Genomic DNA, 15,320 nt, shown 5'->3' with positions numbered 1-15,320 from the left:
GTGATATCTGCACTACTCATCGACTAAAAAACACCAAATTGTCCTTGTTAATTACACAACATTGATTGGTTTGAATTGTGTACAATGCTTTTGTATTTTCCCCCTTCGATTCGGAGAAACAAATATTTTTTCGGAGTTTTTGGACGGCAGAAGACACTACACTACCCAGAATCCTCAGCTATCGTTTGGGACTACACCATGAACCCCGTGATCAGCCCTCAAGCTCTTTGATTGGTTGACCTCCAACTGCATTCCATATGAAAAAAAACGTTTCGTAAAAGAGAAAATCATACTTTATTCAGCAGTGCTTGTTTTACTCTTTGATAGTCATCACATGAATGCATTGTAATAAATGGTTTGACTGCATTAAATATTACACATCTGTCTTAGTTCTTTATTTATCTACAGAGATCGGGCATCAGCATAGACCGGAAGCTATTCTTTTACCGTTCTGTTTTAATTTCACAATAAAGTTAGTAGTAATATTTTGTTTTGATATTATTGTTTTTTATTAACTACTAGACGACTGGGTCATGTTAAGACCATCTTTTTTTGGTTGCTATGGATTTTTTCCATCGCTTTTGTGTTACAAATATCAAAACAATAACAAAATAATATTCGTCGTAAACTAAACCGGAAACAGCAGTATATTTTATTTTGTTAACACTGTAAACTTGACAGCCTTTTAACCTATGCTTTTAACCCAAACCACCTACTGGTTAAAGCACGTTATTACACGTTTAGAGTAATTGCAATGCAGGAAGATTGTGTTGCTTTTTAATGACTGTTTAAAATGCCTTTTTCTTAATGTCTTTCATTTTTGTAACACACTTTTGAATGTGTTATATTTTATGAAAACATTCAAATATTAAGAGTACATACAAAATAGTGGGAAAGTAGAAGGTCAATTATATAAATATAGAATAGAAAATATCAAGAAGATACTCAAATGATATCTAGAATAAAACAGTTTAGTGCCTGATAGGAGGATGTGCTAACTAATAAGGCTTTATTTAAAGAAATGTGCAGAATACGACAGTGTAATGGTGGAAGTATACACACATTGATAGATGTCTTGTAATGCACTGTTGATGAACCTGTGACCTAAGTTTGTCATTCATTGCATAACTACGCTATTGTGTATATGATATGTCAATAAACCTTAGAAAATCTTGAAATCTTGAAAGGGATGTGCAAAATAGCAATTATATACAGTCTTTAATGAACTATTAGAGAATAACGAGTAATGAATATGCTTTAAACGGATCTGCAGATAAATATTTAGTCTTCTCAAGCACCAACTATCAAATATCTCACCTGATTGTTGGCACTTGACAATCACCTTCACTGAATTTCATTCAGGTGTAACTAAAGTCTGATTTAAGGCTTGTTTATATTTCACATCATTAATCCAAATCTGTAAAGTAACTAAAATAAATGTAGTGGAGTAAAAATACCAGGTTAACCTTAAAGAAAGCCCTCAGGATTATAAAAGACCACCATCACCCCAGCCACAAACGGTTCTGTCTGCTGCAGTCTGGCAGGCGGTACCACCAGACACAGAGACAGCTTCATCCCACAGGCCAGAAGACTATTAAACACCTGAACTTAGAAATAACATTCATCTGGCTGCTACTTAGAAATTATTTATCTAATATATCATATTCCAATCACTTGTATATAGACTCTTATTGCACTATTTCACTATTTTTTCTGTGTATCTGTTTTATTGCGTAGCACTGTTGGAGGAGCCTGTGACCTAAGGGGGGAGGGGGGTAGGACACGTTCGATTCCTGTTTTGAATAGTGTGCCATCGATGGGTTTCATTCCATTTCAAAGTCCTTTTGGACGCTCTGTGTGTAAACGTCGCGCATCCAATCACAGAGGTTGAGGACTGATCACGGGGTTTGTCAAGCTAAGCACATGGTGTAGTTCCAAACGATAGCTGAGGATTCTGGGTAGTGTAGTGTTTTCGGCCATCCTAAAACTCCGAAAAAATATTTGTTTCTCCGAATCGAAGGGGGAAAATACAAAAGCATTGCACACAATTCAAACCAATCAATGTTGTGTAATTAATATGGGCATAGATATGTCTCATAATTATTTGTGTGAACATAAAAATAATTTGTGTGTAAATATGTGATTTGTAAATGTAAAACAACATCCACAAATGCATTTAAAAGATTTGCAAACTCACAAATACATTTGCAAGTGTAAAACGGATCTGCAAATACGCTAAATATGTTCACAAATTAAAAAAAGATCTGTGAATATCTCTTTAACATTTACAACTTTCGATCAGGCATTTCTGAATCCATTTTGTATTTGTGGACCAAAAATGCGCTCGCGGATCTCAACTCTCTGTTCACGGATCTCAAATCTCTGTTCGCGGATCGTCTTTTTACACACACGGAATTTTGAGACATATTTTCCGCCGGTCTCGGCTAAAATCTACTCGTGTCACTCGGTTATTTTCGGAAACCACGTGATGGCCTGCTGATGACTACATTTCCGCATGATTTCAAAGTAAGAGCATGATGGTTTGTTTAATGCTCTGTTTTTGTATTATAATGAACAGCGGAACGTTAGATGCATTCTTCATCACCATCACCCTCATCATCATGTTATAGTGATACAGTTAGTTTGTGTTATTGGTTCAATACAGCATATCTCGAGCACTTTCGTTGATGTTGAAGTGCAGGCGATACGCCACTTTCGGGTCCCGGGGGGGAGCAGCTGGCAGCGAAGCAGCCCAGATAAAACTCTTTCTTCATTGTTTGTTGTGTATTCCAACACACTCTCACTCCCTAAGCGTCCAATAGCGACGTTTGGTCAGTGTCCGTGGCGTCCAATTGTGACGCTCCTAGGCTCCTTCAGCGTCATAAAGGGACGCAAATAGCTTTCAACTGATTGCAATGTATTCCCATCTGCGTCGGGATTTGACGCTCATGGAAGCACGGCATTCGTTTATGTCGGCTGCCCTTAAAGGTAATGTGAGCGTCCATTCCCAGGAGTAAAGGATGGCAGAAGACACTACACTACCCAGAATCCCCAGCTATCGTTTGGACTACACCATGTGCTCTTGACAAACACCGTGATCGTCCTCAAGCTCTGTGATTGGAGAGTGTGCTCCGAGGGTTAAGCCGATTCTCGAACAGCACTTGAAATGGGATGGAACCACGGCAGACTGTCCAAAACTGGATTTGAACGGGTCCACCGCGTCCCCCCTCTCCCACCCTGTCCCCAGAACTACACATGCTGGCTATTCTGTTTCGCAACATGTTCTCTATGGCACGTCTCTACTGGGAGTTGTAGTTTTAAAAGACGTTTTCGTATTTCCCATAATAAGAAGTTGCCAGTATTAAACTGTGTACATCCCTGGAGGTTTAGGGGACTGGAAACACTCACATCTAAAACATATAATTAATAAATGGGTGAAAATTGCTTGTGCCCAATATGGGCAGTATTAATATATATACCCACATGCTAGCTAAGGTCAGAAGAGCTTTATTTAACAGCTGGTCTTATGTGTGTGACCCCTGTGATAACATTACATTAATTGATAAGCCTGAAACATGCACTTGTCAAGGTTCAGAGGCACATTTTGCAAATGGCAGTAGCCATCGATCAGCTTAAGATAAGATATACTTTATTGATCCCAAGTTGGAACATTTGCGTTACATCAGAATGTGTAACAGTTAAATATGCAGTTGTGTTTATTTGAAAATCATTTAGTATAATCACATAAATTCTGTGTTTTATATTCAACAATTCTGTGTTCCTTATTTATTGATTGTTCAATACCTGACAAGGCCGGAGATGAAATATCTACATACATCTTATAAGAGTAATACATTATGTATAATATCAGTTAAAATAAGTGCTTCAACATAGTTAACATTGCTGGAGGTATGCACAAATATTGATAGATGTCTTGTAATGCACTATTGAGGAACCTGCGACCCAAGTTTTTCATTCAGTGCAGAACTACACCACAGTTGTGTGGGCCTATATGATATGTCAATAAACCTTAGAACATCATGAAATCTTGAAAGGGATGTGCAAAATAGTCATTACATACAGTCTTTAATGAACAATTAGTAGAGAATAACGAGTAATGAATATACTTTATAGGGATCGTATTAATATCTAATAATAAAAATATTGAAATTCAATAACATGCTTTAACCACCAGGTGTCCCTTGATATCAGCTGTGCACCTTTATGGTGTAAATACAGCCTATCTACCAATTGGATCAAATATAAAAGTGAGCCGAATTAGTGTTAATACTGCAAGGAGACGTATTGTGTGAAAAGAAATGTAAGATGTTGTTTAATGGCTGATATATTTATGATCCACGTCACGTTTTCAGTTCCTCATGCTCTATAAATACAGAACTACGGCAGATATGTAATATGTAATGCAGCCGAACCGTGTATTACAATGCCGTTATGTGATGACTTTCAAAGAGAAAAGCAAGCACACTCGGAATAAGGTATTATTATTATTTTGGTCTGTTTCCGGTATTTGTTAATGACGATGTGCTCTGAGATGTGAGACTGGAATTGCACAGGGGGGAAATAACGTAGGCTATCTTTAGATGCGGATTTTGTTAAACTAATATGTTTAGGCTGTGGACCAACACTATACATTGACGGGGAAGGGGGTAGCAATAAAGATAACACCATTAAACAGTTACACAACATAACAGAAATAATATCGATAGCAGCGTCCCTAGCAACCACCTTGGTAACAATGAAAACGTCGCGATTTCCTGAAGTAATCTTCGTAATAACTAGCAAACTAAAGATCATGTACATCCACTGCACACATAATCTGAAATAACAACTCATATTTCTCGCATCAAATGACATCAAAACGCATTTTAATGGCCAAACTAACTTTAAAATAGGCATTTTCCAAGAGAATAAAACGAATTTCGGCCATGTTTTCTTTTTCTGCAGGGAGAAATTTGAAGATCACGTGACATAGACGCCAGCCATCGGAATGAATGGTGAAAAAAACGGGGTTTGTCAAACAGAGCACATGGTGTAGGCCAAACGATAGCTGGGGATTCTGGGTAGTGTAGTGTCTTCTGCCATCCTTTACTCAGAAAACATATTTGTTTCTCCGAATCGAAGGGGAAAAATACAAAAGCATTGCACACAATTTAAACCAATCAATGTTGTGTAATTAACAAGGATAATCCGGTGTTTTTTAGTCGATGAGTAGTGCAGATATCACTGTAAAATCAATCGACAGTAAGAGGAGTACTTACTTCCGGGTGTAAAATTCTCCGTTATCCAATGGGAATGGATGCTCACATTGCCTTTAAGGGCAGCCGGCATAAACGAATGCCGTGCTTCCATGAGCGTCAAATCCCGACGCAGATGGGAATACATTGCAATCAGTTGAAAGCTATTTGCGTCCCTTTATGACGCTGAAGGAGACTAGGAGCGTCAAAATTGGACGCCACGCACACTGACCAAACGTCGCTATTGGACGCTTAGGGAGTGAGAGTGTGTTGTGTATTCAGTCAAGCGGCGGGTCAAAGTTACAAAGCACTTCACATCTTATTAATCGGCCTAATTTTACTTTACCAGTGCAGTAATAAAGTAATCTGTAGAAAAGCACCGTATTTAGGTCAGCCTTCATAGTAAGGCTACATTACATGTTATAATATTCATCGTGTCCTTTACCTGCAGAGTACAGGACTTACATATTGTACATATTATATCAATCCTATAATATTTGTTTCTAACATTTAAAGTGCTTAAAACAAATGTGGGATATTCATTTGATAAAAGTAATTGACAAAGAAATGAACGATTGTCATATTTTATTATGTAGGATACAGAACTGGACTGTAGTCAAGCAAACTTACTTAATAACACATTCCACATACTTGTTCTTTGCGTCAGTGTTTCAATGTTATATTTTATAACCATATACATTATTAAAACAATTAAAATACATGCCCTACCGTTGATTGTGCACACTTTTGCCTGAAATTAATCTCCCACTGCCAGGCCCACGCACAGTCAATATAAGTAATTATATTAATGCATAGGAATGTAGTGATACTTCTTTATTCTTCTTTTGTATACAATTATAACGGTACATAACAGCGGAAGAAAAGTATACATATTTTTAAAAACGGTTTTGTTTTTTGTGACAGAGATTACAGATCCCCTACATTGACTGGGAGGCCAGTGGTCATCTGCGTGAGGAACACTGGGAATAGTTGTTCCTGTCACCCGGAGTCCTCTGAGTGATCAACAGATGGAACACCTTAATGCTAATATTGACCCAATGTTACCATCAGATTCATTTGGAAAGGACATCTACTTGAACACATTACAGTTGGTTCTCTTTACGACTGGAAATTAAGAGCAATGGATCCATGGACTACCAGCAGACAAAGTATTCAGATACTTGACTGAAGTAAAAGTCTTGCCTTTATAGTCTTACTTAAGTAAAGGTATGTAAGTACTAGCCAAATGGACTTACATTTGAAGTTCTCATTATGCTTTAAAAGGTTCTCTGTATGTGTTAACACTTTTGATTATATAGCTGCATTAATGTGTATGTGAAAAATAAAATAAAAATAAACATTGATTGATGTGTCATTTCACTAATGTAAATGTTTATGGTTAATATTGACAAAACGTTTGTAGTGCTTTGTATACTGTTGGCTAGTTTAATATACACCAATGCATTATATTCTCATAAGTGATTATCTACGTCTCTCAGAGAAACAGCCCTGTTCCCAGCATTGTGACTATGTATTTGCCAAGGATGATACAAGCAAAACAATCTAATCATAAAATGAAATAAAGTTGTTGCATAAATGAAGTGGAGTAAAGAGTAAGAATAATTCCAGTCCTGTATCCTACATAATCAGTGATGTACCTGAACGCGTTCAATGAACGATCGTTCATGAACGCGTTCATATTTTGGGCGAACGTGAACTGAACGTACTGTATTTCCGCTAGATGAACGTAATTGAGAACGCGTTCATTCTCAGCGCTGTATAACGGCGTTCAAAAGTGCGTTCATTCTCAGCACTGTATTATAACGGCGTTCAAAAGTGTGCCAGATTTCATATGCCTTTCAGCCGAAAACCCAGTTAAAACACACCGTAAACAGGCTTCAAAATAATGCGGAAAACCACCCAATCTGGCAACAGCAAGCTGCCTGTGACGCGTACGCGCCTGTCACCCCTGGCTGTCGCACTAAAATATAATATAATAAATATATCAGACTCCTCACAACAAACAATGTGGAACCGCGGAACCGGCGTGCATTGAATGAATGAATGAATTAGTATGGACGAAGCCGAGAGCAGCTGCAGCAGCACTTGCTCAGAGACTCTCCGGCAGGGGTCGGCAACAGGCGGACCGCGGTCCGGATCCGGACCCAGACGCCGACCTATACGGACCCGAGCTATAATCAATACATTAATAGGGGATTTTTCGGCGCCTCCCGCTTTTTTAACGCTGATTTGGGTGACTTGTGTAATTCGTGGAGAACCGAAGAGTTTTCGACTGACGGACAACTTCTCACTTCACAAAAGAAGAAGAAATCTAGACCGCAAAAATAATTAAACAAGCGAGTTCCTGTTTTTCCTGGCCAAGGACAGGTTCATTGAACACAACACGAGCGTAACCTGTCTTCACGTGGTATATGTCTCGTCTGAAAGGAGTGCTGAGCACCGGAACGCTGCTCCAGCCCTTAAAATATTGCATATAAGGATAATAATCCACAAGGAGCCGTACACATGCCGCAGTGTTTGCGTGGCTGTGTCTTTAGTTGTAAACACAGTGGCGATCTGTTGTTGTTAGCATCTGGTTAGCTAGCTATGCTAACGGATTTAAAGAGCTTTTCTACAGCCAGGTGGAAGAGAGCTCTCCTGAGAGGCTCAAATATCCTCAGCTCAGTGAGGTTAAGGCACACCTTGATATGATCATTATAGTTATTAATGAGACTAAATGAAAAACAGGTATAAAATACTATATGACAGTAACAAAAAAGTTGTTAAAAATAACAAGAATAGAGTTTAAAAGGGGAGTGATTTGTAAAATATCCAAAAAGAAAAATATGCTTACAGTTCTGTTTCATATGGGTGTTGAGAGATGTATCCATAGATCTCTTAATGTTGCTCTCAAAGTGTACCAGATTGATGCATTTAACTTCAATATTTTAAGCAAAGGTTGAGTTCAAAAATTTGTACGACCCTCGGAGGATGTTGTAAAAATTGAAAGGAAAAAGGTTCCCCACCCCTGCTGTGAATAATAATAAAAACCCTTGATTTTTAACTTAAAGGTGGGGTAGGTAAGTTTCAGAAACCGGCTCGAGATACACTTTTTGTTATATTCCATGGAATGCTCTTAACATCCCGATAGCAATGAATAGCTTAAGTGCTTTGACAAAAAATCCATAAAAAAACGTCATCTGTAGAAGCCGTAATACTGTAAAAAGTACAACTTGACTCCATGTCAGCCCAGATTTACAAACTCCTGGCAGGACAAGCTCAAGCTCAATTCTCACACTGAATTTAACAAAAGTGAGTGGGGGACTGCAATATAAGAGGGACAGAAAGAGAAACTTTGAAACTGTTCAATTGTTATGATGTGTAAAGACTGATATTGTTCTATAATCGGCTGAAACTGTTAAGTCATGATGTGAAACGGTTAACAAAGAAAAAGGGACACTCAAGCTGCTGCTACACTTTATTGTATTTATCTCAAATTAAGCACTTTTAAGATGCATATATTTTCAAAAGCTATTTTATTTATTTTCTCTAGTTTATTTGTAAATGCAGCCCGAGAGGAACATTACACATATCCACAGTATTTAATGTTAATTGACAATATATATTGTTGTTTTTGAATTGTACTTTCTTTATTTGATTGGCAGTCAGCTGTTGATTACATACAGATGTTGATAAAGCTACAGGCTACTTCAATATATATCACACTAATTCATGAAGCAAGTTAGACATTTTGATGTTCCGGACCTTTGCATGGGGACATTTTCTCTAACTGGACCTCGTTGAATTTTAGTTGAAGACCCCTGCTCTACGACGTCGGCGTATGATCATTTTAAATAGTTTTACGTTAAAGTCAGTACTGACTCGGACGGAAAAATCTAACGTTTGCCTGTAAACTGTGTCCGCCCGGTTTGAAAAAGCAAGTCCGTACATCGACGACGTCGACAACAAACCTTAAACGGCACATTGAGAATAAGCACACGACTAGCCTTTCACGGTATGTGCGAGTGGCGAATAAAAAAGAGCGCCAAAACAGATCCACTACCACCCAAATCCCATTAACATCGTACAGGAGACAAATAATAGCAACGTATTGAAAAAAGAACTATAAACTATAAATTAGTTCATTTTTGAAACCATGAACTTTAGTTCAACATTTTGAATTATGAACTATGAACTGAACTAGTTCATTTTAAAATTTGTGAACTGTGAACTGAACTAGTTCATGTATAAAGTGAACTTTCCCAACACTGTACATAATAAAATATGACAATCATGAATGTCTTTCTTTTTATGAAATCAGTACCCCACATTTGTTTTAAACACTTGCAAATGATATATGCTAGAAACCAATGGATTGATATAATATTTACAATGTAAAGTCCTGTACTCTGCAGGTGCTGCTAAAGAGCAATACAATGACTAAACCTTTCCAACCAAAACAACTAGTTGGTAGGTAGGTACGTAGGTAGGTATAGGCAGACAGATAGATAGACAGATAGACAGACAGATATAGATAGATAGATGGATATCATATATAGATAGATACTTCATTCATCCCAAATTGTGAAATGTGTGGAAACAAGTATAAACACAATAACATTAAATACAAATGAAAGCAATAGACTCCTGTCTATATATCAGTAGAAAGGACACGATGAATATTATAACATGTAATGTAGCCTTACATGAAGGCTGACCTAAATACGGTGCTTTTCTACAGATTACTTTATTACTGCACTGGTAAAGTAAAATTAGGGCGATTAATAAGATGTGAAGTGCTTTGTAACTTTGACCCGCTTGACTGAATACACAACAAACAATGAAGAAAGAGTTTTATCTGGGCTGCTTCGCTGCCAGCTGCTCCCCCCCCCCCGGGACCCGGAAGTGACATATCGCCTGCACTTCAACATCAACGAAAGTGCTCGAGATATGCTGTATTGAACCAATAACACAAACTAACTGTATCACTATAACATGATGATGAGGGTGATGGTGATGAAGAATGCATCTAACGTTCCGCTGTTCATTATAATACAAAAACAGAGCATTAAACAAACCATCATGCTCTTACTTTGAAATCATGCGGAAATGTAGTCATCAGCGGGCCATCACGTGGTTTCCGAAAATAACCGAGTGACACGAGTAGATTTTAGCCGAGACCGGCGGAAAATATGTCTCAAAATTCCGTGTGTGTAAAAAGACGATCCGCGAACAGAGATTTGAGATCCGTGAACAGAGAGTTGAGATCCGCGAGCGCATTTTTGCTCCACAAATACAAAATGGATTCAGAAATGCCTGATCGAAAGTTGTAAATGTTAAAGAGATATTCACAGATCTTTTTTTAATTTGTGAACATATTTAGCGTATTTGCAGATCCGTTTTACACTTGCAAATGTATTTGTGAGTTTGCAAATCTTTTAAATGCATTTGTGGATGTTGTTTTACATTTACAAATCACATATTTACACACAAATTATTTTTATGTTCACACAAATAATTATGAGACATATCTATGCCCATAAATTAACAAGGACAATTTGGTGTTTTTTAGTCGATGAGTAGTGCAGATATCACTGTAAAATCAATCGACAGTAAGGAGAATAGGCTACTTACTTCCGGGTGTAAAATTCTCCGTTATCCAATGGGAATGGACGCTCGTAATACAAGACATGATAATTATCTTTTAAATAACGTTAACTAAAGGGAACAATCTATTTGACACAGCTGAAGCTCTGGCCTTCCTTAAAAACAAACTAATTTAATAAAAATCACAGTTGCATTACACACAATGCACTGTTTTTTGAGAACACACATTCGTAACTAATGTAATTTTTACATTCTGACGAAAAATAAAAATAATTATGAATACAAATAAAATAAAAGAAGCCTCCCGTGAGTTACTACACGCTATAAAGTAGATTTAAAAAACGTTGTATAGAATAAAAGCTCACTGCGGGACGTTGTAGAAATGCGTGTGTGCACCACGACAAAGGAGCCTCATTCACTTTACATTGGGGTTGTTTGCGTGGTGCCGACACGCAAATGTAACAAAGTTCGTGACTCCACCACGCATTGTGGTGTTAAGGAGTCGTGGTGGAGTCACGCATTCTGGTGAGATCAGGTTGCATGGAATAGTTATAAAACATTTTTTTGTTTTTAAATATATACCATTTGAATAATTATGGAATATTTAAAAAAATATACATGTAAGTACAATTCCAGGTCCAAATAGGTGCACTGCAGGTTGTTATGAGTTTTATTAAAGAGACCCCTATAATGTCCCCCACCCACTAACTGCAGTGTCATCTTAAAACCTCCCTGATCTGTTTTATATTACAACACTTCATTATGAAATGTCACAACCCTTCAATACCCCATAACCGCACAAATAAGTGTACACTTTGAGAGAGTTTTATTTCCACAAGAGAACATGTAGAATCTGGAGGACTGCTCTCACGTTCTGGGCGTGTCTCTGGTGACCCAAGTGGAGCAGCTTGGAGCTGACACACGTTTCATATTAGAAGTAATTGAATAGAGAATAGTTTTGAAGCAGCGTAGCAACTATAGTTGTAAGCACATCTATTGGGGCTGCTTAATGCTGTAGTGTTTTTTAAATCTGAAAAATATCCTCATTACTTTTTTAAAACGTTTTAATTTATTTTTCTATTCCCGTGCAATGCCTTGTTTACATGCTGCTGTGCCACAAACATGTCTCAAAACTATGATACAATTAAAATATAGAACATAAATAAGAATATAAATATACACAAATACGCACAATCAAAATATGATCATTTACTCTGACAATAAAACATGTGGGAATATTTAAAGTGGCAGAGATATGCAGCATGTGTAACATACAGTTTATCGTGTGTGTGTAGGGAAGTGGGCGTGACGTCAGTGCGAGCTGATCAGAGCGGAGTGGTGCTGAAGAGACTCCTCTGCCCCTCCTCTCTCCGCCTCCCTCTCTCTCTCCTCCTCTCTCTCTCTCTCTCCCTCCCTCCTCTCCCTCCTCTCCCTCCTCTCTCTGCTCTCACTCACACCGTCGCTCTCTCCCTCTTTCCCTACTCTCTCTGCTCTCACTCACACCGTCGCTCTCTCCCCGGCAGCTGCTCGGTGGACTCTGGATTTCGCCGCCGCAGAGATCGGTTTTAGCGCTCAGAACACAAGAGGAACAGAAGAGAAAACAGAGCCGTTTTGCAGTCCATGTGGAAGAGATCTCTAACAAGTAAGTCTCCTCTCTTCTGTCTGTTTCTCTATCGGGGAGCAGCAGGGATTACTCTACACCTTTACCGGGGTACACACGCTAAGAAAGCCCCGGTGTTCCCTCCCGTTCCCTCCCGTTCCCTCCCGTTCCCTCCCGTTCCCTCCCGTTCCCTCCCGTTCCTCCCCTGCTTGTGTAATGCTACAGATCACCAGCCGCGCCTACATCTTACCCTGTGCCTGCATGGGGCCACACATTTGACTCATATGGGCATGAGTCCCAGGGTCGCGCTGCGCGCGCGCGCGCGCGCCGCGCGCGCCGCGCGCGCGCGCGCGCGCGCGCGCGCGCGCGCGCGCGCGCGCGCGCGGCGCGCGCGCACACACATCACACACACACACACACACACACACACACACACACACACACACACACACACACACACACACACACACACACACACACACACACACACACACACACACACACACACACACACACCACACACACACACACACACACACACACACACACACACACACACACACACATATCATGTATACATCACTTCAGGGGACATTACATTGACTTACCTAACCTTAACCATAACCAACACATGCCTAACCCTAATCCTTACCCTTAACCTTACCCTTACCCTAAACCAAGTCTTCACCATAAAATTAATGATTCCCCTTATGGGGACCTCCAAGTTGTCCCCATAAGGGAGGCGAGTCCCCACACGTGACTGTGAAAACAGATGTAGGTCCCCACAAGTATAGTAATGGTAGGCCACACACACACACACACACACACACACACACACACACACACACACACACACACACACACACACACACACACACACACACACACACACACACACACACACACACACACACCACACACACACACACACACACACACACACACACACACACACACTCTCTTCCTTTGCATGAGATCACAACTCAATGCCTCTGGAATCACAGCACCCTCTGTGTCTCATTACCCAGGCGTATGGTCTGAACACCTCTCTGTGGCGTGGACCATTGACTTGGTGTTTTCTGTGTACTGGCTGTGCACTCGTGGCTTGAGCTGGTGGTTTCACTGGTTTCCAGCAGGAGGCACTGGGACTGGTTAGTGGTGTGTGTTTGCTTTCTTATAGCTACAGCATCTCAGCTTGTGTGTGATCTGTGGAGTTGTGATGGTTAGGTGTGGCCCGGCGTGGCCTCTCCTCGTTTCCTTTCCTCTTCCCTTCTTCTGTTTCTCGTTGCGGCCTCCCTTCTCCTTCCATTACAGAAATAGTGCAATAATGACTCTTATGCACAATACACAATCTCAACACCTATGTTCACTTACCTTTTCAAATGCTTATTTAAAAAAAAAATCTGTCTTAATTGTTTATGTCTCTGTATTTAATACAAACTTTTAGCAAACTTGTTTTATTTGTATTTTTCCTTTTGCTGTAACGCTGTAAATGTCCCCGCTGTGGGACTAAGGAAGGTTTTCTGGTTCCCTTCTGCTCTCTTCTATTCTCTTTCCTTGTTTCCTCCTCTCCTCCCCTTTCCTTCCTCCTTCCTCCTCCTTCTTGTCTAATGTACCCTCTCTTGGCTGATGTGCTGAAAAGAGTCAAGCAGCTGCTAAAACTGTCATCGACCTTTATCCACACACTGAAGGCAGTTCGTGTAATTGTCTCTTTGGTTTGCTCTCCTCTGAACATACATTCAGTAAAGTGGCACTCGATGTAAATCAGTGACTGAAACCGTATTTCTCTCATATCATATCAATCATATTTTAAAAGAACATAGTTCCATCCGGCTTCCTGAAGCCAACACATCTTGACATTTTAGCATGCAGGCAGATATGTGAGAGGTGACGTGCCGACACCATGACAGGGCTGCAGGAGTACTTGTTATACATTTAGAGGATCTAAATATAGTGAGATGCAGAGCAGTATCTACAGTTTGTGTAACGTATCTCCCTATGGATTTAGATCTGGTCCTGTTGCCTTACTATTCTAACATTTACCTAATGATCTGTGGTAGCTATCCTGAGCCTGTACACCACGTGTGCCTTGTACACTGTGAGTTATTAAGAAACGTCTTGGCTTTGCAGCAGCCTTCCCAGGAGCAGAGGCTTCCAATGTGTCCACATCTTTAAACATGTCTGCCTTGCATGAAACCCTTACATGGGTATTCAATATTTTGGAAAATTAACTGATTCCTATACGTTACACCTTTATCACACCGTTTGTACACTCGTATTACACATTAATATACCCCTGTTAAGTTACAACCCTGTTACACCCCTATTACACCCCTGTTACACCACATACCATTATTATACCCACGTCACACTGTAATTGGACCCACGTCACACTGTAATTGGACCCACGTCACACTGTAATTGGACCCATGTTACACCCATGTAGCACCAATATTACACCCATATTACACATAATTACACTATTATTACTTCTATATTACACTGTTATAACACCCATATTAAACCCATGTAATACCAAGATTACAACGTAACACTTTTAATTACATTTATTTTCAATTAAAACTATTTGTACACATGGACACACATACACGTACCTCCAGGGATACAGAAACCATGTAAGTGTTCATATGACCATTACATCACTTTCTGTTTACACATCAGCTCATTTATGCTGAGTGCCTGTTAATGTTTGAGGGTTCTGTCCGCTTTTTGTTTTGTCCTCTCCTCTTCTCTACTAACACGTTCCCTTTTTCCCCTTTCTTTTGTTTCCGCTTCTTCTCTATTTGCCAACCTTGTTTCCTCCTCTCCTTTCCCTCTCTCTCTCCTCTTGTCTTGTC

General features: G+C 39.5%; 1 protein-coding gene across 1 annotated transcript in view; it reads left to right on the top strand.

Annotated features, from left to right (window-relative positions):
• Nucleotides 1-12,364: 12,364 nt before the first annotated feature.
• smpd3 (sphingomyelin phosphodiesterase 3) overlaps nucleotides 12,365-15,320 on the top strand; it is a 124,121-nt gene continuing 121,165 nt past the window's right edge. The window contains exon 1 of the mRNA XM_034084458.1: nucleotides 12,365-12,504. The gene's annotated coding sequence lies outside the window, so the exon portion shown is untranslated. The remainder of the gene's footprint in view (nucleotides 12,505-15,320) is intronic.

This window comes from Pseudochaenichthys georgianus, chromosome 6 (assembly GCF_902827115.2).
Source record: "Pseudochaenichthys georgianus chromosome 6, fPseGeo1.2, whole genome shotgun sequence".
In the NCBI taxonomy this organism is placed as follows: domain Eukaryota; kingdom Metazoa; phylum Chordata; class Actinopteri; order Perciformes; family Channichthyidae; genus Pseudochaenichthys; species Pseudochaenichthys georgianus.
Note: the sequence above shows the minus strand (reverse complement) of the source record. Positions and strands in the feature narration are given on the sequence as shown.